We start from the raw sequence: 21,624 nt of genomic DNA on the forward strand, positions 1-21,624 counted from the left end.
GTTTTTTTTTACCTGTTTGTGTTTTGTGCTGCATGAAACAAACTGTTGATCACTTTTACTCACTTTCTTAAATCCTCAGAGCTTCATCTGATAAGATTCATATCTCCATAGCAGCAGATTTATGTTTTTAATCGTGATCTGGGACAAATCCTAGAAAAACTACAATTAAAAATAATATAAAAATAAATCTTGAAATGAGCTGTCAAAAGGAAAACATTTCTGTAATATATTTAAAAACTTTGTTTTAATTGTCAACTCTGGTTTGCAGTTTAGAAATCACTTTATGTCTAATAATGCATCATGTCCATGAAGTGCCTGTTAGTCGATGCATAATCCATGACTCAGCAGACTTCCCTGGATCTGATAACATAATGCTGCAGAAATGTGTGTATTAAAGAGGCACTAAAGCAATTTACTGCTGCACTTCTATGAAGTTGTGAGATCTTATGAGAGACATTTTAAAAAGCAGAAGTGAAAGTCTGTGTCTTTGTCCTTTCTGTTAACAGCAGAAAATTAACAATAACTGAGGTGAAGCAATATATGTTTCTTTGAAATCCCGTTCATCCTTTTAGTCATCTAAGCTGTTGCTACACTTGCATTAAATGATACCAAAAAGGAAATATCTGTGACAGAAAATAGAAAAGAATTAGTGCTTTGTGGTCATATGCCTCCATAAACCAGTCAAGCTGCTGTTCACATCCATGTCTGTCCAGATTTGACCTTTTGGCTACAAAACCTTATCACTTATTTCTACTGAATGAGACTCTTGTGTGAAATTGTGTCATGTTGAGTGTGTGAATTTGTGGGAGATTACTGTGACCTTTGCCACCAAAATCATCATCATCACCAGTCCAAGTAAAGATTAGTGTGAAATTAGAAGAGATTGAATAAATTCAAAAGATATCACATTCACAACAAGAAAAGCAGTCAGAGCGCAATATTCCTCCAAGGCTCAGTCCTTGGATCATTTCTGACGGATAAGTCCTGATAAGTCCTCAGCAGTGGATTTATAGTAGGATCACAATCAGCTGATGTAGTGTTCACTGGTTGTCATGGTTACAGTGACACCGTGCCACGATCTGGCAATGATACAGAAATCTTTAAGATAAGATAAGATAAAGTTCTTTATTTCTCCCCACTCCAGGGGAAATTTACATTGTTACAGCAGCTTTATTTACAATATATACAAGGGTGGCAAAATTTTTTAACAGAAAAAATAAAAATAAAAATAAAGTTTAAAAGTGCAGAGATGTGCAGTGCAAGAATGTCAGTGCAAATTTTATGGTTTGGGGTGGTAATGATATAGTCCAGTTTATGTTAACATCAGCCAGTGATGCTGATGTTGTAAAGTCTTATAGCAGATGGGATGAAGGACCTGTGATAGCGCTCTTTCTTGCAGGGTGGATGTCTCAGTCTGCTGCTGAAGGAGCTGCTTAAAGACCCCACAGTGTCATGCAGTGGGTGAGAGGGATTGTCCATGATGGATGTGAGCTTTGCCAGCATCCTCCTCTCACCCACCTCCTCTATGGAGTCCAGGGAACAGTCCAGGACAGAACCAGCCCTCCTGACCTTCTGTTTAGTCTCTTTCTGTCCCTTTCAGTGCTCCCTGCTCCCCAGCAGACCACTGCATAGAAGATAGCAGACGCTACCACAGAGTCGTAGAATGTCCTAAGCAGAGTCCTGCACACTCCAAAGGACCTCAGTCTCCTCAGCAGGTGGAGACGACTTTGGCCCTTCTTGTACAGGACCTCTGTATTGTGTGTCCAGTCCAGTTTATTATTGAGGTGAACACCCAGGTATTTGTATGTGTCCACCATGTCAATGTCCAAACCCTGGATGTTCACCGGTGCAGTCTGGGGTGTCCTCCTCCTGCTGAAGTCCACGATCATCTCCTTCGTCTTACTGGCGTTGAGCTGCAGATGGTTTCGCTCACACCAGTCCACAAAGTCAGAGATGACCGTCCTGTACTCCTGCTAGTCCCCCTCAGATACCCGACAATGGCTGTATCATTGGAGAACTTCTGGAGGTGACAGCTCCCAGAGTTGTAGTGGAAGTCCGATGTGTACAGGGTGAAGAGAAAGGGGGAGAGCACTGTCCCCTGTGGGGCCCCCATGCTGCTGACTACCACATCAGACACACAGTCCTGAAGCCTCACGTACTGTGGTCTGTTGGTGAGGTAGTCGATGGTCCAAGCAGCCAGGTGACACTCTACTCCCGCTCCTTCAAGCTTCACCCTAAGCAGAGAAGGCTGGATGGTGTTGAAAGCACTGGAGAAGTCAAAGAACATGACCCTCACAGTGCTGCTGGGTTTCTCCAGGTGAGTCAGTGATCTGTGCAGCAGGTAGACCACTGCATCATCCACTCCAATGTTCGGTTAGTAGGCGAACTGCAGTGGATCCAGATACTGGCTCACCTGGGGACGGAGGTTCTTGAGGACGATCCTCTCCATGGTCTTCATCAGGTGAGAAGTGAGGGCCACAGGTCTGAAGTGGTTAGGCTCCCTGGGGTTCCTGGTCTTAGAGACAGGAACCAGGCAGGAAGTCTTCCATAACAGAGGAACCCTCTCCAGACTCAGGCTCAGGTTAAAGATGTGCAGCAGCACCTGACAGAGCTGGTCTGCACAGTCTCTAAGGAGTCTGGAGCTGATTCCATCAGGACCTGCAGCTTTCCTGGTCTTAACCAGAGGAACCAGACTATAAGCCGCGTCACTGCCAGAATCTAATCACTTGGTCCTTGAGTCATTTCTGACCTTCCCTGAAAATTTCATCCAAATCTGTTGCTCTGTTTTTGAGTAATGTTGCTGACGGACAGACAGACAGACAGACAAACATACGCTGATCGTCACATACTTCCGCTGCGTTCCATGGCAAAGTAAAAATGGGACAGACGGACAATGTAAAGACATACATCCTTCAGCCACAACTGTCACCGGTACGGATGCATAAAACAGGGAACTGGAACTTTTGAATTATAAATAAATCAGATTCATCTATTAGACAAACTAAACTCAGGTACGACTCAATTAGTCTGAATAGAACGGCGAAACTCAAAGGACCAGACGTAAAGACAGGCTGAATTCTAGTCCCTAATATATCAAAATCCCACACATGGTGGATATCTACCCTTTCCAGAATGCAATTCAATAGTCTGTAATTAGCAGTGATGGATATAATGCCTAACTGTGTGATGTCGGCCCATCAGGAGCAGCGATTGGCTCTGTAGTATGGTGGTCAAATTGCATTAAAACAACAGTTTACATGAACAATTTGTGGAGGAGAAGCGACTGTAGAAACCTGTGACGATAATTTCACCATCAGAATTCCCAGAAGATCCAGCAGGTCTGATAACAACAGCTTTTGTTTAAGTTTAAAACATCTGGGAAAAACAGCCTACAGTGATGTGACTCCCTGTTCAGCAACAAGTTTGCAATCTGACGTTTGGGAATTAAACACACTTTGCTTTGCCTCTTACCTTGTTAGCCGTCTGAATAGAAGTTTGTTGAGAGTTAGTGCGGTTTAAATCTCCTTAGTTGTTTTCTTTGCTTGATGCAGGACAATAATTTGACCCTTCTGAGACAGATTAACATCCTTTCATGATCACAGGACATGTTTTCCAACATGGTTGTTGAAGGAATGAGAAGCTCCTCGCTGCATTAGCTAGGGTTAAAGAAGTTGTTGCAGCTGAAACATTCAGTAATTATCCAATGGAAGACTCTTACCTATTTGTTTAGTTAAATCCAAGTGACGACTTTTTCTTGGACAGGCAGTGTATAATGAATACAATAAATACAGAGTTATATACATATATATACCTTATATACACAATGTAGGGTGATGATAGTGCAGTGGAGCAGAAAGCAGCGTAACGGGGATGAAGTAATTCTGTGATAAACAGTGTGTACAGCGGTTCAGAGTGAGCTCATTTAAATGTCCATCAGAGTGAAACTGTTTCTGTGTGGTTATTTTGGCCCTCAGTGCTCTGTAGTGGAGGGGAAACGTTGGATATTGTTTCCGGGGTGTGATACATCTGCACTCGATTCTTAACTCTGAACATGTAAATCCTGGATGCAGGTCGGCTCCAGGGATTTTAGAATGGGTTGTCTACTGATTACAAGGCTGGCGCTTCAGTCCCCATTAACTAAATGTGCCACCGTCTGTGTGTGAAAGCATTCTGTGGAATCTAGATAGGGTTAAAAGACTAATTTAAGTGCAGACCAACTACTGTTTCACATGATTTTGGACTGAAAAAGCTTTAAACTGTTTCTCTGAATTGGACACTGACCACCAGTGCATTTAAAATGTGTGTGTACTTAAAACACCAACTGAATTATTGATGAAAATATTATCTTTATCAATAATAAATGATAGTAAAAGGCTATAAAACTTATCTTTACGTTCACATTTAGCACACTCTCCATCTGTCCTGTTTTATCTGCTCTTAAAAGTTCAAACCTGGCTGCAGTAAGAAGGTTTGCTTCTTGGCATCAGTACTTTGGAAAAAAAAGTCTACTCAGTTTTCTGTTTTATTGGAGCAAACCATGGCTGACCTCCACTCCAAACCGAGCCACTCCTTCTATTCTGGATATGATTTCTGTCTCTTCACCCACCCAGCGATGTGGGTCAGGGGTCAGCGCTGCTTCTCTCTGTGCTGCTTTCAGTTTTACGCTGCTGGAGACAGAGGAAGTGAAGGAGCAGAGGAAGTGTGGCAGACAGCAGCCCTGCTTTGAAGCATCGCCTGGAGTTTGCATTAGCTCGCAGTTTGGAGGATGTTCTGTGCAGCGGGATTTAGGGAAGAGGAAAATGAGCTTTTAATGTGAAAGTCACTGAGAGGTCCCTCAGGAGGACAGTCACTACTTTCCACGCACTATACAATAGCTGGCAAACGCCTCCACGAAACCTATAATCTTCACATTTTTCTTTCTTAAAAAGGAAAACAACATCTGTTTTAGGAACTCTGACCGACTTTTTCTTTGCTTCTGTGCCTTTTGAGGATATTGCAGATATCCTTGGAAGAAAAACACTGTTTGAGTGAGCTTATTTTTCAGTCCAGTCAGAGGTTTCATTCATTTCAGGGAGGGGGGGCCACTCCTCTGGAACACAGAAAGTTAATTGATAGAAGGGTCTAAAAATCAAAAGCCATATGACAGTCTCAGACTTTCCTGGCAAAGGTTTCACAACTGTGTAGCTTCAGGCTGATGCAGAATGAAAATAGTAGCAGCTAATTACATGTTAGAGCTCCATGTTTCCCATGAAGAGCAGAGTCACGTGTAGCTCAGTGTCCAGAGCTTCGAAGGGCGATCTGCTTTTTCAAATCGCCCTTCGCTCACTCTGTAAATGATTTCTAGGTACAGTCACGTTCCCATTCACATCAGTGTCGTTCCTGCCTGGTGAGCACAGCAAACCTTTGGTCAACGTGCGCTAAAAGTGAGATGCCAGCTGGGTTAAAGGAGGAGGAGGAGGTGGTGAAGGCGCAGAAGAGCCCAACCCATGAGGCTTTCCTCGCCCATAAAAAATAACACATCAAAGCAGAGCTGTGGTTTATGAAGCGGTGCCATGCTGTCGTACTGATGTTAAACAATCGAGCTTCACAGTGCAGGAACTGAGTCGCAGTGGTCCACGAGTGAGACAGTGTCCGACAGCAGCCGAGAAACTCCCAGGAGGAGCAAACATCTGAGCTGCACAGCAGGAGTTTCCTCAGTGTTGGAGCGGGAAAGCTTCATTCCTGAACTGGAGAAAAGAGTTTGACAAATAATCTTGTGTTGCTCACCCACAAGCAACCTGATGACTAATATGTTTTCAGTAATTTTCAGTAATATTGTCGAGTCTTAACCTTAATGTTTAATTTAGGTAAATTTACACAATAGATGATTCCAAAGTCTTTTTATTTCAGCTTGTTATGTACATTTAGAATGGCAGTTTCATTCCTCTACAGTGACTTTTGCTGTATAAATAACAGTGACTGGACTAATACTGATATAATGTGTTCAGCATTTTGTGTCTCTTTCCTTCTTGTTTTAACTTCATCTTGGGTGTCCTGCTTTTATGTTGCCTGACAAAGTACTTTGTAAATTATCCCTAGGCATTGGCTTTTGAAAAGGGCTCAGCAAACATAATTAACTATTGTACAATCTGTGGACGTAGGCTAATTAGCTATTTAGCTGCTAATGATTGCGGGCACGCTCGGGGACAGCTGTTTAGCTGCAACTTTTGCTGTAGTGTTTTTCGATTTTCAAGTGTTAAAAGGACACCACAAAACATTCTGAAAGCATTTCATAGTTTTGAATACATTTTACTGATTTTTGTTACAACATATTCAACAACTAAAAGGCTTTGAAAGGTATATTCCCTTTAAAAAAAAAAAAAAAAAAAGCTAAATTGACAACCTTCATCAAAAAGATCAGATTTCAAACTTTCAGACAATCCTGAACTAATCATCTGTGATGTGGAGGTTTTTTGGGACAATTAACCAAATCAGAATTTTAAAACGTGATATATCATTAAAATCTCTTTATTACACGTCTCATTTAAAAACTAGGCAAAAATACAGCCTTTGCATTCAAATTATTCAGTAAAAAACAAAAAATCTGGACTCCTCAGTAGAATTGAAAAATTATTAGTGACTGAAATGTGACCAACAGTTAAGATGCAAAAATTCTGAGACTTTTGGCTGTACTGCAGGCAGTGTTTACACTGAGCAGATGGGATACAAGTATAGAAAGAAATAAAAAACGTGGGTAATAAAACATTAATCATATTTAAAGTGTTGGTAAGATCTGTGAGTACTGAGCAAAAAATTATGCATGTTGATTGCAAGTTTTGTCAACTAAATAATCTTAGAGATTCAGCCTTCGTTTTGTAATTTTCTTTAATGATCTGTAGCATTATAAACTGTAAAAAACTGCACAAAAAAGTTATGACTGTGCTGTTTCCATAGACGTGCAGGACTTTATATTGCAGTGAAAAATGAGCCCACAGTGCAAAAACCACCCAAAAACCTCCTGGGGTTCAGAGGGTTAAACAGATAACATCGGATCGGATTACCAAATCTCAAACAACATGATTTACGGAGTACTACCTGAAAAATGTTGAGAATCAGGCTGACCTTGCCGGCTGTTTGTTGACCTTGTGGCACGTTCCTTCTTTCATTAGCCACTATTTAATCATGTGTTACTCACCAGCAGCTCCACCTCAGTGACTCACTGAAATAATCCCACTTATCTTTAACAAACACCTGCAAAGGTGCCAAACTGTGACATGAGCTGAGTACATAGCGAACACATACCTCATACACAGACCATTAAAAACATATCTGACACACGGAGCTAAGCCTCTAATCACATATGACTCATCTAATTTAATGAGAGGTCGGCGCAATGCTCTCGCTGCTGCTGTAGACTTTTACGTGTGGCTTTATGTCCGAATCAACTTAACAGCTTGTAAGACTGCAGATGTTGAGATCCTGAAGGTTGGATGTTTTTTTTAATTTCTCCATAAAAGTGTTTCAAACTTCTTCTTAGTTTGTTGGTCTGGATGACTTATCAGACACAAGTGCCCTGATAAGGTTGAGCTGATCATGACCAGCTGGCTGCTTTATTACGTGTGAGGAGAAAGAAAGATAGCCTCTCCTGTATATTGATTGATGCCTTCCCTCTGATGTATTTCCATCCAGTGAGTGACTGACGGATTTCATCTCTTTTAAAAGCCAGTCGGGTGCAACCAGAAGCAGCGACCCGAGGCCAGAGGTCAGTCAGACCCACCGTGGCCGCCTGCCAGCTCTGCACTTCAGCCAGGACTGGATCAATTACTGGCCTGGATTCCTGGAAAACCACACACGGGCCTTTGGGGGAGGAACCTGGAGGCGTTCACAGGCCGTTCACTCACCCACACATGTCAATGAGAGCTCTGATTGATGTGCTGCAGATATAGCATACAGCTGTGAAGCAGCACTGAATGAGATATGTTTGTAGTTTTGACACAAACACAACATTAAAATACACAACTTTGTATAATACAGTAATTAGAAACACTTCCTATAAACCTTTTGTTGTAAGCAAACACTTGTTCTGTTATTTTTATTGTTTTTTTCCCCCAGAATTTCAACATGTTGTAACATCCATTATTATCATTTATTGCTTTGTGTTTTGCAGTGTGTTTAGGATTTAATGCAGCTGCGATCAGCATTTTTCCAACAACAACATTCTGAGAGCCACTTGGTGGTCAGCAGGCAGACTCAGCAGGCTTACTGAGTGCAAAAGAGGTGAAGATATTATTTTACAGTTCACTGATGTGAGATTTAAAATGATAAAACAACACAAAAAATTATTTACAAAGTGTCTCCTTAACCATTGTTTTTATCCGTTATCATTTTATTGTAATTTATCTCTTGCATGCTCTGTAAAGCACTTTGATCTGAAAGTGCTATATAAATAAAGTTGTTATTATTACTGATATTATTAATGAGTTCAAAATTAACCATAGCTATGCAAAACTCGGCACCACAGCCTCAACTCTCTCCTGAGGGAAAAACCTCCTTATATATGCTGCTCAATTCACACCCGTTCACTTCAGCTGTACCATTCTGCAGCAGGGTGATCTACTCCATTATCTGGATGCAGATAAATCTGTGACCAACCTCAGTGTGAACACTACAAACTTACTGCATTTCTAAATGTGTCTCTAAAAGCTAAATATGTGATGTCAGTATGAACTGATGCCACTTAATACAACAGAAACATTTATCAAAAATGTAAAAACCCAAAACACCTCCACTTGGTCTGTCCCAGTGATGTCACTGACACATAAATCCAGGAAGTGCTGGGCCACTTCCCTCCGAAACACTAGTGATGCTTGATAGTCAGAACAAAGGAACAAAGAAAGGTGAGTCTGAACAAAGGAATCAACAATTAAAGCACATCTGACCTGTAACTTGATAACTGTAACTAATTAATGTCTGTTTGTTTGGCTGAAACATCATATTAAGACAAACCAGCCCAGGAGAGTGTGTGCTGCAGTGTTCCACTAGAACAGTTAAATTCAAGCAGAACACACATGAAGAAAACAGTACTGTATAATGTGTAGAATGAAAGTGTCCAGGGACAAGTAGTGAGCAAAAATTAGCACTCATTGCTCCCATTGATGCATAGCTGTTGCTTTTATAATACGTTTGTAGTCTACGAGAATCCACTTCCACTCTGTTGCATACATGCATAGTGGGTCGTATCGACATATTCAAACATGCAAATTCTTGTCCTGGTAGAGTAGTTGCCATATACACAAAAAATTTGGACTGTGCAGACTCTTGCAAACTAGGAGAGATCACAAAATTTACATCGCATGGACCCTAAAGTTTAACACTGCCCTTAGCTAGTGAACATAATGGAGCATTTAGCTGCTAAACAGCCATTTATTTCCCTTTAGAGTTGGATGAGACCAAAAACAGAGCTAAAAACAACCCTGTCTCCATAAAATCATGTTCCTATGCAACTAAAAGGCAAACTCAGTTACATTTTGAGGGGAGCGTAGTTTTGTTTTGAAAAAAAATAATAATATGTGACCTGTTGCATGATAGAAACGGTGGTCAGTTTGAAAGAACAACCAAGTGTGTGTTAGGTGGTGCGAAGGGAGGATGTAGGCTTGAACCAGGGACCGGACTTTCACCCAGAAGACCAGGGTTTGCATCCTGTGATAGATGAGACACCATCACTTAGATTTAGGAAATTATTGCCCTTGTTACATACTTTTACATGTTGGACTTTTGATTCAACCAAAATTGCTTGCTTAGGTTTGGGAAAAGTGTAAATTTTTTGGGTTAAAATATAACCTTTTACTACATGTTTGAACTTGTCCACTTTCTGGATTACTGAGATGGCCCACCCCATCTAATAATCAGTTGGCTGAAAAGCAGCAACAGCAAAGCTCTAAAATGAGAAAAACTAATTTTGTGTCTTCTATCTCCCGTAGTTTGAGTTTTATCCTCTCCCCAGCTGGACGAGGCAGATGTCTGCCCTCCCTGTGCCTGGCTCTGCTGGAGGTTTCTTCCTTTAAAAGTGAGTTTTTTTCTTTTTACTGTCACCAGATTGCTGCTCAAAGGGAATCTTTGGATTTGTTTTTGTTTTCTGTCTTTACCATAGTGTTGTAAGGCCTGGACCTTACCTTGTGAAGACTCTTGAGATGACTTATGTTGTGAATTGTCACTGTATAAACTAGAAAAGCACTCAGAGAGTGCAGTACTCCTCCAAGGCTGTTCAGTTGACGTATCATTTCCGACGGATGAAATCTTTAATAAAAAATGACCTTGCGCTGAGCACAAGCATGTGTTATGCATGTGCATGTTATGTATGAATACCAAATTGCATGTAAATTACTGTTATAAAAGTCTGTTGATCAGTTCATCACTTTTGGCAAACCTTTGTTTTGCTACTGTTAAAGTAACCGTTCCTTCCATGCTTTTATTTTGAAGATGTATATTTAATGTTGCGGGCTTGTATTTTGTCACCATGCCAGCAGCACAGGAAGTGATTCTCTAAGAAGCGGTTTCTTGACATGACGAAGATGCTGCTGAAAAGTCCGAAAATTCAAATAAAGATGAAAGACAACGGTTCCAGCTGTTGCTGTCTAGCAAAGGATGTGTCTAAACTTAGAAGCAGCTGGAATGGAGACAAGCTCTTACTGTGAAGGAATGAGTGAAGGACAGAAAGGTGAATTTGTGTTCAAAATAAGGCTGACGGCTGAACTTAACGTGTCTGGCTGGGGTTTGCTGCATACGTGACCTAAATATGTAGCGGACGGCAGGAACTGATGGGACTCAGAAACACCCCACAGTTTAATCATTAGTTCCTTGTATGATTTCCAACTGATAAATCACAGTCAGTCTGTAGTAGGATGCAATCATGTGATCGTCAGCAGGTAACTGACACAGTGTTCACATCATGGTTACAGTGATGCCGTGCCGGCTGCTGTATCTCCCAATGGGAAATCTTTAACAAAGCTGTAGATCCAGACCATAAGCCGCATCAATGCCAAAATCTAATCACTTGGTCCTTGTGTCATTTCTGACCTTCTCTGAAAATTTCATCCAAATCTGTTGCTCCGTTTTTCAGTAATATTTCACACAGGAAGACAGACAGATTCACAGACAAATGTACGCCGATCGTCACATAACTCCGCCATTCCTTGGCTGAGTAATTAAACCAAAGCAACCTGAATTGAATTAAATCAGGTGGCACGAGTCACGGTTCCTAAATATGATGTTGTTGCTCCGTAACCACTGGATGTATATTTATGTAACTGTTTGCTAACTAGTTCATCAAATCAGCTTAATAGTAGAAGAAAACTTTATGTTTGCAATTTCTTGTCAATACTTCCAAGTGGCCAAAACATCAATTATTCAGATAGTCATGATATTTTTTTAATTTTTCTCCTTGCATGTCAGGTTTGTCTCTTTTATTTATTCATATTTAAAGCCCTTTGTAAAAGATGCTTCATAAAAGCAGCTGGTGTTTGATGCCTGTGTGAGACCTTACAGCTCAGATGGTAACATCCAGAGAGGTGTGAACATCTGTCTAACAGTTTACAGACTGTGAGGGAGAAAAGTGAAACTTTCACATAAATTCTACGTATTTGTACTTCACTAGAGTATTTATATACTTTTACTCCAATACGTTTGTCCGACGGCCTTATGTTGCCAACTACTCTACAAATTAAAGAAAGAAGAAAACATATAAAGATCTCATAAATTATGATGCTGCTGACTGAACTATACAACAGTGAACACTCGTGGAGCTGAAACTATTAGTCAGTTTCATTTAAAAATGACAAATATTTTCTGGTCCTAGCTTTTCCAATATGGGGATTTGTTGCTTTTCTGTTAAATATTTTAAATATTTTGAAGTATTTTTTAAAATAATTTTGAGATTTGGATTGTTAGCATCGCAGCTCACTATTTTTTATGTTATTATGAGCAAAGAATCAATTAAATGAGTAAACAAGATTAATTGAAGTAGATTAATAAAACATAAGTATATATAAAAAATAATTTTTGAATTCACATACTTTGCTGTTATGAAGGATAAAAAATTACTCAAATCTAAATAAGTACAGAAATAAATACAGTAATAAAGAATTAAAGACACAAATTTAAAAACAAGAAATTGGTAAGGAAAAAAAGACAAATTTATCCTTTTCATGACCTTGGTTCTACATTTCCACACATCAGCTTTTACCAGGCTGTTTCTACTTTGTTCATGTATTTAATAATTAATTTTGCAATATTTACAGTAAGTTGTTTATTTTTTGTTTGTTTCTGCATGTATTCGATTATTTCAGTATTTCTACATTTTTCTATACCAATTTTTCTGCATTGATTGGTTTGTTTATTTCCTTATTTATACTTTCCACCATTTATCTGTTGATGTTATCTTGTGTCTGCATCTTAGTAATGTAAGAGGACTTCACTTCACTCAAAACAACTGTGTTTCTTTAAAAGAAGGTTAGTACAGCCACCTTATGTCAAATAGATCTGATATGTTGTTTGCTTCTGTCTGTTAAACAATCCTGCTTCCTCCTTCAGCATTTAATAAATCCAGATTTTTGTTCTCCAAACATGATCCGTCTCACTCTGAGAACAACAAAACAACTAAAAGAGCTGTGAGCAGAGGAGTTTTCCTTTCACCTTGGATATGACTGAAATTGAAGATGAGCCTGTGCAGCAGTAAAACTGTGAATAGAGTGAAGGTTTTAGTGGATGATCAGGAAGCCTCCAGAGGTTCACACGCTGCTCAGATGATTTGTCTTCATGAATGTCGACTCGTGTAAGCAGCAGAAGTTGCTGGAATCTTTCAGGTTCAGCGCCTTCAACCACAAACCCTCTGCATGCACACTTTACCCTGACTGAGAAGGTGGAAGGTGCTTATTAAAGAGTCAGAGTTTTGCTCTCAGAAATAAAAAGACCGAAAATAGCTTAGTTTCAGAGGCTGCATCTAAGTCATCTCGTGCACTGGTGACTGAAGACAGAATCTTTGACCTTTGTCCTGCATGATTGTGTCATGAGTGCAGAAGTTTTCAGTCTTGCTTAAATAAATGACACAATATAGCATAGCAGCTACAAATATCATTCTCATGAAATGATGCAAAGGGAAAAATTCAAGATAAATGTCATAATTTTAGCAGCAGAGGATGAAACAGATGTGGAGGCTAGTTGCAAAATTTCAAAATTCACCCTTTAAAAAAAACAAATAAGCTTTGCTTGGTGCATTTTAACATTTTACCTCATTTTCCAAGTTTAAGACAGTCAACATTATATTGACTCTCATAGCACTCCATTGTCATTGCAGTTTTAATTATATTATTACTCCGGAATGAGGGAGTTATGTGATCATCAGCGTACGTCTGTCTGTCTGTCTGTCTGTCTGTCTGTCTGTCTGTCTGTCTGTCAGCAACATTACTCAAAAACGGACTCATGGATTTGGATGAAATTTTCAGAGAAGGTCAGAAATGACACAAGGACCAAGTGATTAGATTTTGGCAGTGATGCGGCTAATAGTCTGGATCTAGAGATTTGTTAAAGATTTCTGTATCATTGCCAGATAGCAGCACGGTGTCACTGTAACCATGACAACAAGTGAACACTACATCAGCTGCCTGCTGACGATCACATGATTGTGATCCTACTACTGACTTATCTGTCAGAAATGATCCAAGGAACAACTGATTAAATTGTGGAGGTGTTTCTGAGTCCCATCAATTCCCGCCGCCCGCTACATATTTAGGTCACGTGACCCGGTATCCGTACATAACGTACACATGCAGAGCACATGCCTGTGCTCAGCTCAACGTAATTATGTTTGTGGGTATATCTACGTTAAATGGCCACATTCTATAGTGCTGTGATTTCTACCATGACTTTTTTCAAGATTTCATTCATTGGAAATGGTACAATGACTGAGCAGCCTTGGCGGAGTACTAAAATTGACATTTTTTAGAAAACCAGATATATGTTTGTATCTTTCAGTATATACATGTAAACTGGTAGCAAAGCTTAACGGGATTTTTTAAATAGTAGAAGGCAACTGTTTTAAGAATAAAAAGTTCTATTTAGCAGCAAAAGTCATAAATAATTTTCTCTGTAGGTGGTGGAGACCAAAAATAGAGCAAAGAGACAAAAACTTACTTTCACCAGATGACCAAAAACTCACTTGAATTAATAGTTATCAGAATATCAATGTAAAAGATTATTTTTTTTATCAGTATTGTGTTCATAATTTTTTTTTTACAATGTTCCTAAAAATAATTTGTTATTGGAGGTTAAACAAACCTTTTTATTTAAAATCTTTTATTATCTGCACTGATTATTGTTTGACCTACATTTCCTAAGAACCACATATATTTGTATCCTTAAATATATTAATATGTAAACTGATAGCAAACCTTAATATGACTTTTTAAAATGGCAGTTGCTTTAAGAAAAAAGGCTTTATTTAGCAGCAAAAATCCCAAATATTTCTCTTGGAACGTGGTGGAGACCAAAAACAGAGCAAAGAGATTTTAAACTGTACCCTTACCAGAAGACCAGAAACTCACTTGAATGAATATGAGTGTTGGATTATCTACATATCGATTTAAAAGATGATTTTCTGTCATATATGTGCTCATGCTTTGTTCACACTACTCCTTCAAATCAGTTATAGCAGATTCAACAAAAATTTTAGTGGAAGAATGAAATAATTACCACCAATCATTGCCTTGATCTACATTTTCCACCACACTAGATATATTTGTATCCCTAAACTGGTGGCAAATCTCAAGTTTAATGTGTTTTAAATGTGAAAATAGCATTATATTAACACATTAGGGTTAAAGTAGCCTCAATAAGTATCTGTAGAGGATTATTTTTCTGTCTAAAAAGCTTAAGCAAGCAACAAACTTAACACCAAAAAAGAAAAAAATGAGCAGTTCCTATATGTATTTCCTCTTTTCTGGAAAACGTGGCTGCCATTAATCATCAGTACTTGGTCACATATCAGTCTTGGTTTTTCCATTGTCCTGTGGTTCGTGCGGGGTGCGGGGTGCAGTGATCTAATTCTATTTTCTCAGACGCAGATTTCCACAGAAATTCAACCAAAGTGTTCATCATCCAGAATTAGCTTAATCTTGGATTTAACCGTTGCCACCCCAGAATCCTCTCGCTGCTAAACACACTGTTGTGTTGTGCTTGCAGAAACAAATCTCTTTGGCCTGCAGGCCTGCCGATAATCTTAACTCCAGCCTTTAGCTCTAAGTAATGGCTTTCTGTGGCTGCAACCCGTAATCTGGCCGTATGCTAAAAGGCCACATGGCAGATACATGAACAGAGAAAAGTCCTTAAGATCCTCGAGTCATGACTGAAATAGAAATTTTATGGTTTCTGCCCTATTTTTATCTCTCATTTTCTGGAGTTCAGCTGCACATTTTTAAAAGGATAACTAGCAGGTAGTTAGAAGTGATGTGTAGTTATTTCTGAACATGATGAAGCTGTTTTCTTACACATCCATTCATCCTGAAAACCTCCATCCCCACTGACGAAGCATCGGTCTGACCGGATGTTTAAACTCAGATCGTCCTGCCAATAACTGAGCAGTCTGTTTTCCAATATATGTTTACGTGTGTATTTGTGCTGGACATTGATTTTCAGTAAAAACAGAGATGTTTGCTGGGAGAATGAGAAATGCAATAGGCTGGATTTTTTTTTACTGCAAGTTTTTCACGACTTGATGCCATAATGGCAAAGTAGTCGGTGTTTTTATTTATTTTATTCTATCTTAAGTAGCACAGAAAACTGTTATACCTCTTAGATTTCAGAGACAAAAAAGTATTGAGTAGCAGAAAGATAAAATTTGATGCATGACAAATATCTGATCATCAAGTAACAATAAAAGGAATAAATAATGGAAAAACCACAGAATTTGAATATTAGATTGACTCATAGGGATTTCAAGTTGTCAAAACTTCAGATCATTACAAAAATGACAGAAAACGGGGCCAAGAGTTTTATGGTATATGATTAAAAATCACATATAATACAAATGGCACAATAACAGAATCCCATTAATGTTTTTGGCATTTTTAGGCACTTTTACTACAAATCACATCAACCATTTCCATCTTAGAAATGTTTTTAGTTCTGTTGAAACCAAGTAATTGACCTCCATTCGTGTCCACATAACATAAAATCGCTATTAGTGGACTATTATCCAAATATCTCTTTGTTTTATGTGATGTCAAGTAAGATTTTTGAGTTAAGTAAACACCTAGAACACATTGTGGACACTTGCAATCCACAAAATGCAGCATAATAAAGGTACTAAATTGCATATAGAGATGTGAACAGCTGATTAAGAGTGCTGCAGTTGTTTTCGTTCATTTGCTGATATTCTTTACCATTTATTAATCCTCCTGTCTTTTCAGAAGCAGCCATCTGTCCTGATGTCTCAGCTGATCACCTCCACCTCTTCATTCACCTGTTAAGTCCCACCTCATCTCCTCCCACCAGGATAAATACCAGCAGGTAACTCCCACTCTTGCACTGTGTTTGAGCATTTGCCACAGCTTGCAGCCTCCGTTTCTTTTTTACTTTTTTTTAGACCTTTTGTGTTTTTTTTAATCTGTCTGGCCTGTAGCTGTTTGGTGAAACTCTGATCTTCCTACCTAAACTAGTTGCAAATAAAGTAGCAAAACAAGCTAGCTATATCAATAACTAAATCCAACATTACATTATTTTTTGTCAAGTAATGAGTTCTCAAGCTATTCTGTATTCAAACTGCATTATCACACAACAATAATGTAAAAATGAATGGATTTTGAACAAGTTTCACAGGTGCTAGCTGATTTTTAAATGGCACATGCTGTATGTGATTAGAAAGCAACATTTGCCTGAAAAATACTGCAAAAAAAATTAAAACTATGAAAAAAAATACATAAAATCTAATACAAATATGATGCTACTTATTGTATCATTTAGTCTTTATTATATCTTTATCTTTAGCCTTAATATACTTTTGTGTTTCTTGTATTGCTTCTTCCATGCTTCGTTACTGTCGAGCTGATTTAACATGTAATTTTAGGGGCTGAGGGATCAATAAAGTTCATCTTGTCTTCTATTTAAATTTACATTTTTTAAGCGTGACATGGCGTTACACTTTTTACTAAAATGTGAAGGTGGTTCCCTCGACTTTATAATGGAGTTTTAGCTCATTGCTCAGCTGTCAGGTGCAAAACTAAAGAGTTTTACTTCACTTTCACAGCTCCTAAATTGTTGTTTTTGGCCAATGAATGCATCTGTGTTGTGAAAAATAGCTTTATATGTTGATTTAGCAGCAAAAAAGCCCATAATATTTTCGTGGGAGTTGGTCAAGACCAAAACAGAGCAAAAATAAGCAGACTTACACTTAATAAATGACCAGAAACATTCAAATTTGACCTTTGCAGACCTTTTTCTCCCCTGTTAATTCTTGTCTGGCCTGTACCTTTTGTTGAAACTCTTATCTGCATATTTAAAATGTGCACGAATAAAGTGAGGGCATCAACAACTGAATCCAATATTCTTGTAAAGTAATGAGTTTTTAAACTAGACTTGCATGTTTTTTAATGCCCACTTGACCTGCAACACTTTTTTAAATCTACATGTTACTCTTAGGCATTAAAACACCAACTCAAATTCCACATATGCAAAAACATGCGTGGCAATAAAACTGTGTCTGTTTCGGATTCGTTATCACACAACAGTAATGTCACATTGGCTGATTTTTGAACAACAATGTGTGATTTAAAAGCAACATGTGCGTTAAAAATACTGCAAAAATCAGAAATTATGGAGCCAATATAACAATATATATTGCCGCTGTTCCCCCCACGAGCATCTGCTGCAGCCCTGCACCGACTCCCAGATTGCCTCACGTCTTGCTCATTTTGGAGACGCCGCCCTGAAGACAACCTCGCTCCTCAAATAGCGACCCTGAGCTTTGGTTTACCGGTGAAAAAGCAGAATTTCTCCCTCGTCCTGAGCTGCAGAAAAGCCAGTTTCAGTGTTATTTTCTGAGGGAGAGAGAGAGGACGGTGCGAGGACTGTCAGCGAGCAGAGGTAGAGTGGTGCGGTTGCCACGGCAAACATGCTCTGTTCCACCAAGCCGGCCTCTGATTGGCCAGAGCCACGACTCAGGGAAGGAGATTCTGCCAATTGTAAACAATTGATGTTTTGTTGCCAGGCCAAGCACTCCTGACACAAAGCTGATGTTTATTGGCACCGAGATCCTCAGGTTAGAAAAGGTGGCACTTAGAACAAATGTGGTCGTTTGGAGAAACATTACTAAAGTGACAAACTGTCCAATGTCAGCGGAGGAAGAAGCTTTACTGAAGTAAAAGTTTCAGTACTGCAATGTAAACAGACTCAACAAAAACGAGCAAATAATGCAGAATTATTTTAAAAATCCATAAGTAGGGTTTCAGTTAGCAAAGTGTGGGCCAATTACTGGTTCCTGGGTAAAATCCGGCCCCTTCAGCAAACTGCTAGACCAAAAGCTTTCACTTCCTTAGTTTACATCAAATGTTATATATAATTTTCTGTACGTAACAATTTAAATACAAGCTTAAATAAATACTCAGAATTATGCCCAAAGTAATAGACATACATGCAGTGTGTTGGTTATTTAATCAAATATGGTGCTCAACTTAAGTAAATCAAAAATCTACATAAAAAACACAGCTACATAATATTATCTTACGTCTTGTTTGTATATTTCGATTCCTTGTTTTTTCTTTTAGTCAAGCAGTCATTACAGAGAGAGAACGGTATGAATATAAACTGTAAAAAAAGTTGGATGTACTCCCACTTGAAGCTCAGTGTTGGGAATGTTTCCTGACTTCTAACTTCAGCATAATCCAAAAATGAGCAAAACTGAGGTGGCGCCATGCAAACTGGTCCAGTGACATCACCTACCTGCTATTCAAAACTGCCATTCTCGTAATTATACAGAACTTTAGCCCCTGTCGAATTTCAATGGGTCACTGATATAAATATTCACAGCTTTTTTAAAAGAATGTACAGCTATTTGGTGCTTCTCCACTTTATTTCAATGGAACATAATGCACATTTATTCTACTACATTCATACATTTACATTTCCAGTTCACGATTTTATAATACATGCCAATTTGTACAGGAGATACAATATTCTTGAAATGTAATGATAATATCTAATAAATTTGTCTCTTTTCTTAATATTTTTGAAAGAATTGAATGCAGGATTTTTGATCATATACTGAGATATTACTTAAGCAAACTATAAGTTAGGTTTATCTGTTTGTGTTTTACAGCAGTGCAGTATGATGTAACAAGCATTAAACCGAAATAAATAACAGCATCATCAAGTATGTCAAAATTCAACTTGAGCTCAGTAGTTTTGCAACTTTTTCTTCTACATACAGTCTAGTTGCTTGTTTTAAAACCTTCTCCAGCATTTTGTAATAGTTGCTTTATTTTTAAAAAAACTGTACATTTTGTGTGACATCTTCACATTTAACCCATAAACATAAAACATCTCTCACTTAATCAATGAACTCTCCCTGAACCAAAGTCCTGACCTCCAGTAAAGGCAGGAGAGAAAAGCTGCCAACTGTTGGGTGAATTATTTAAATGTTAGAAGCTGTTTTTCCAGTTCAGCCAGAGTCCCCAGTAGAAAATAAAATAAATAGAACTGCAGGAGACAACCAGCTGAACTGCTCACATCTATAAATATAAACCGAGTTATTGATTACTGAAGGCCTAAAGTATGTTAAAAATACAGTGGAGCTCCAAGTGTGTCTCTCATCAATAAGCAGCTAATGTTTGAATGAAGTACACATGTTGTTGCAAAGATATGAGCATTTCTTTATTAAAACAAGAGATAGCTGTTAAATTCAGCTGAATATGTTAAAAAAAAAAACAACTACCAACTCTGCATTTCAACCCTGCAATATGTGAGATACAGGATTTTTTTTACATGCTTTATTAAATCTGAGCTGTTCATACAAACAGATCCTCCCTGTTTTTAATAAAATCTGTCCCTCTGTAATTTCAGGCTGCTTGAAGCTGTGGGACGTCAACTGAGTGCAAAAAAAAAAACAAAACAATGAGCTCAGTATTCTCGCTGGAGGTTTCTGTTTCTTCTGCGTATCTGAACTTTTTATCACGCCCTTTATAAGTTGAGTGTGAGCAGGAAAAGCAACGCTTCTTATTTCTCTGTGCATAAAACTGTAAAGTTAATAGTAAAAGCCCTCTGGATGTAAACATCAAAGCTTTCTGTTCTCATTCACTGGATCGTGTTTCACATTCAAGAGGGAAAATTACAAAACTTCAAAGCAAACGTGAATCTTCTGCTTAATTTTCCATTTTGCTGATCAAGATTTCTCCATTTGTTGGTTAAAAGGATCTTGATGACTGTGTGGAGAGTTGCTGGAGCAGTGATGCAAGGTGGCAGCGTGTCCCCATGTCATTCATTAGTCGTGCATCTCAAACAGCCAGACAGTAATTGTCAGCTGCACATGAGTAATTGAACCGGCGGCTGTGCTTAAACAATTGGCTCTAATTGCATTACTCTTTTGAACCATGACAATCACTGTCAGGCAGAGTTTTGCCCCTTCAATGCTGCTAATTGCGTATGTAAATCAGCAATATTTGGCCCCGAACAAGAACGGAGAGTTAATGGGATAAAGGAATTTGTCCACTGTTGATTCATAGCAGACCTGGCAGCCGTCCACTGGTGGAGCAGACAACAGGGAATCATTTCATAACTGCAAACATCAACGAATCAATCGAATGAGATGATTTCACCGACTCTTATTTAGGGGCTTATATTAAATTAGCATGCTGCAAATGCAAACTAAATGGGCCACAAATGAAAGGATTTAGCAAAACATTCGGTTAAACCTAAAGAATGTGGAGGTTTTATCCTTAATCAAGAGTGTGGTCTTTCAATTTAGGAGCTTTATTTCGTAGTTTTATGATCAGAATTTGTTAATCTTTCACTCAAAATTCAGCATTCCCTCTCAAATATCAACTACTATTGTGCAAATCTGCTCAAACAACTTCTGCACTAAAATAAACTGATGCTGCACAAATGTGCTGTGCTTCAGTTTGCAAAACCTCTGCTCAGATCTCCCACCATTCAAACAACAACTACAATGTTGACCAATGAAATGCCTCCTTCTTACCACTTCATCACTTCCTGCCACCCGCACCTTATTACAAGTGTTTCACTTGTTTTCTTGTCTTTTCTAGTTAATACATAAAGCACACTGTAAGAAATTACTGTAAAACCAGCTCAATTCTAACAGTAGCATTCTGTTTTTCCAAAATTTGGTTAAAAACAGTAAAAGCTGATGCTTTTCTGGAGCCCAAAACAAGAATGACTGTCAGCAAAAGGCTGTACTTCACTTGCAACATGGAGTAGATCCGTTTATTTACTCAAATTTGAAAGAAACCTACTAAACCTACTAGATTTTTCAGTTTCATTCAAATGAGCAGATGCCTTCTTTGTGTTTAGCCTCCAGTTGTCTTTAATATACTTCTGAAACTCAGAGTTCAGTAGGGTTCATCCTCTGGGACTATGAATGTTTGG

General features: G+C 38.5%; 1 long non-coding RNA gene across 1 annotated transcript; it reads left to right on the plus strand.

Annotated features, from left to right (window-relative positions):
* Positions 1-8,803: 8,803 nt before the first annotated feature.
* On the plus strand, positions 8,804-20,302 carry LOC111580063 (uncharacterized). The gene is made up of 4 exons (XR_002747146.3): positions 8,804-8,876; positions 9,960-10,045; positions 16,440-16,539; positions 20,086-20,302. It is a non-coding gene; the product is annotated as an uncharacterized LOC111580063 (long non-coding RNA).
* Positions 20,303-21,624: the final 1,322 nt, after the last annotated feature.

Source organism: Amphiprion ocellaris, chromosome 7 (genome assembly GCF_022539595.1).
Source record: "Amphiprion ocellaris isolate individual 3 ecotype Okinawa chromosome 7, ASM2253959v1, whole genome shotgun sequence".
In the NCBI taxonomy this organism is placed as follows: domain Eukaryota; kingdom Metazoa; phylum Chordata; class Actinopteri; family Pomacentridae; genus Amphiprion; species Amphiprion ocellaris.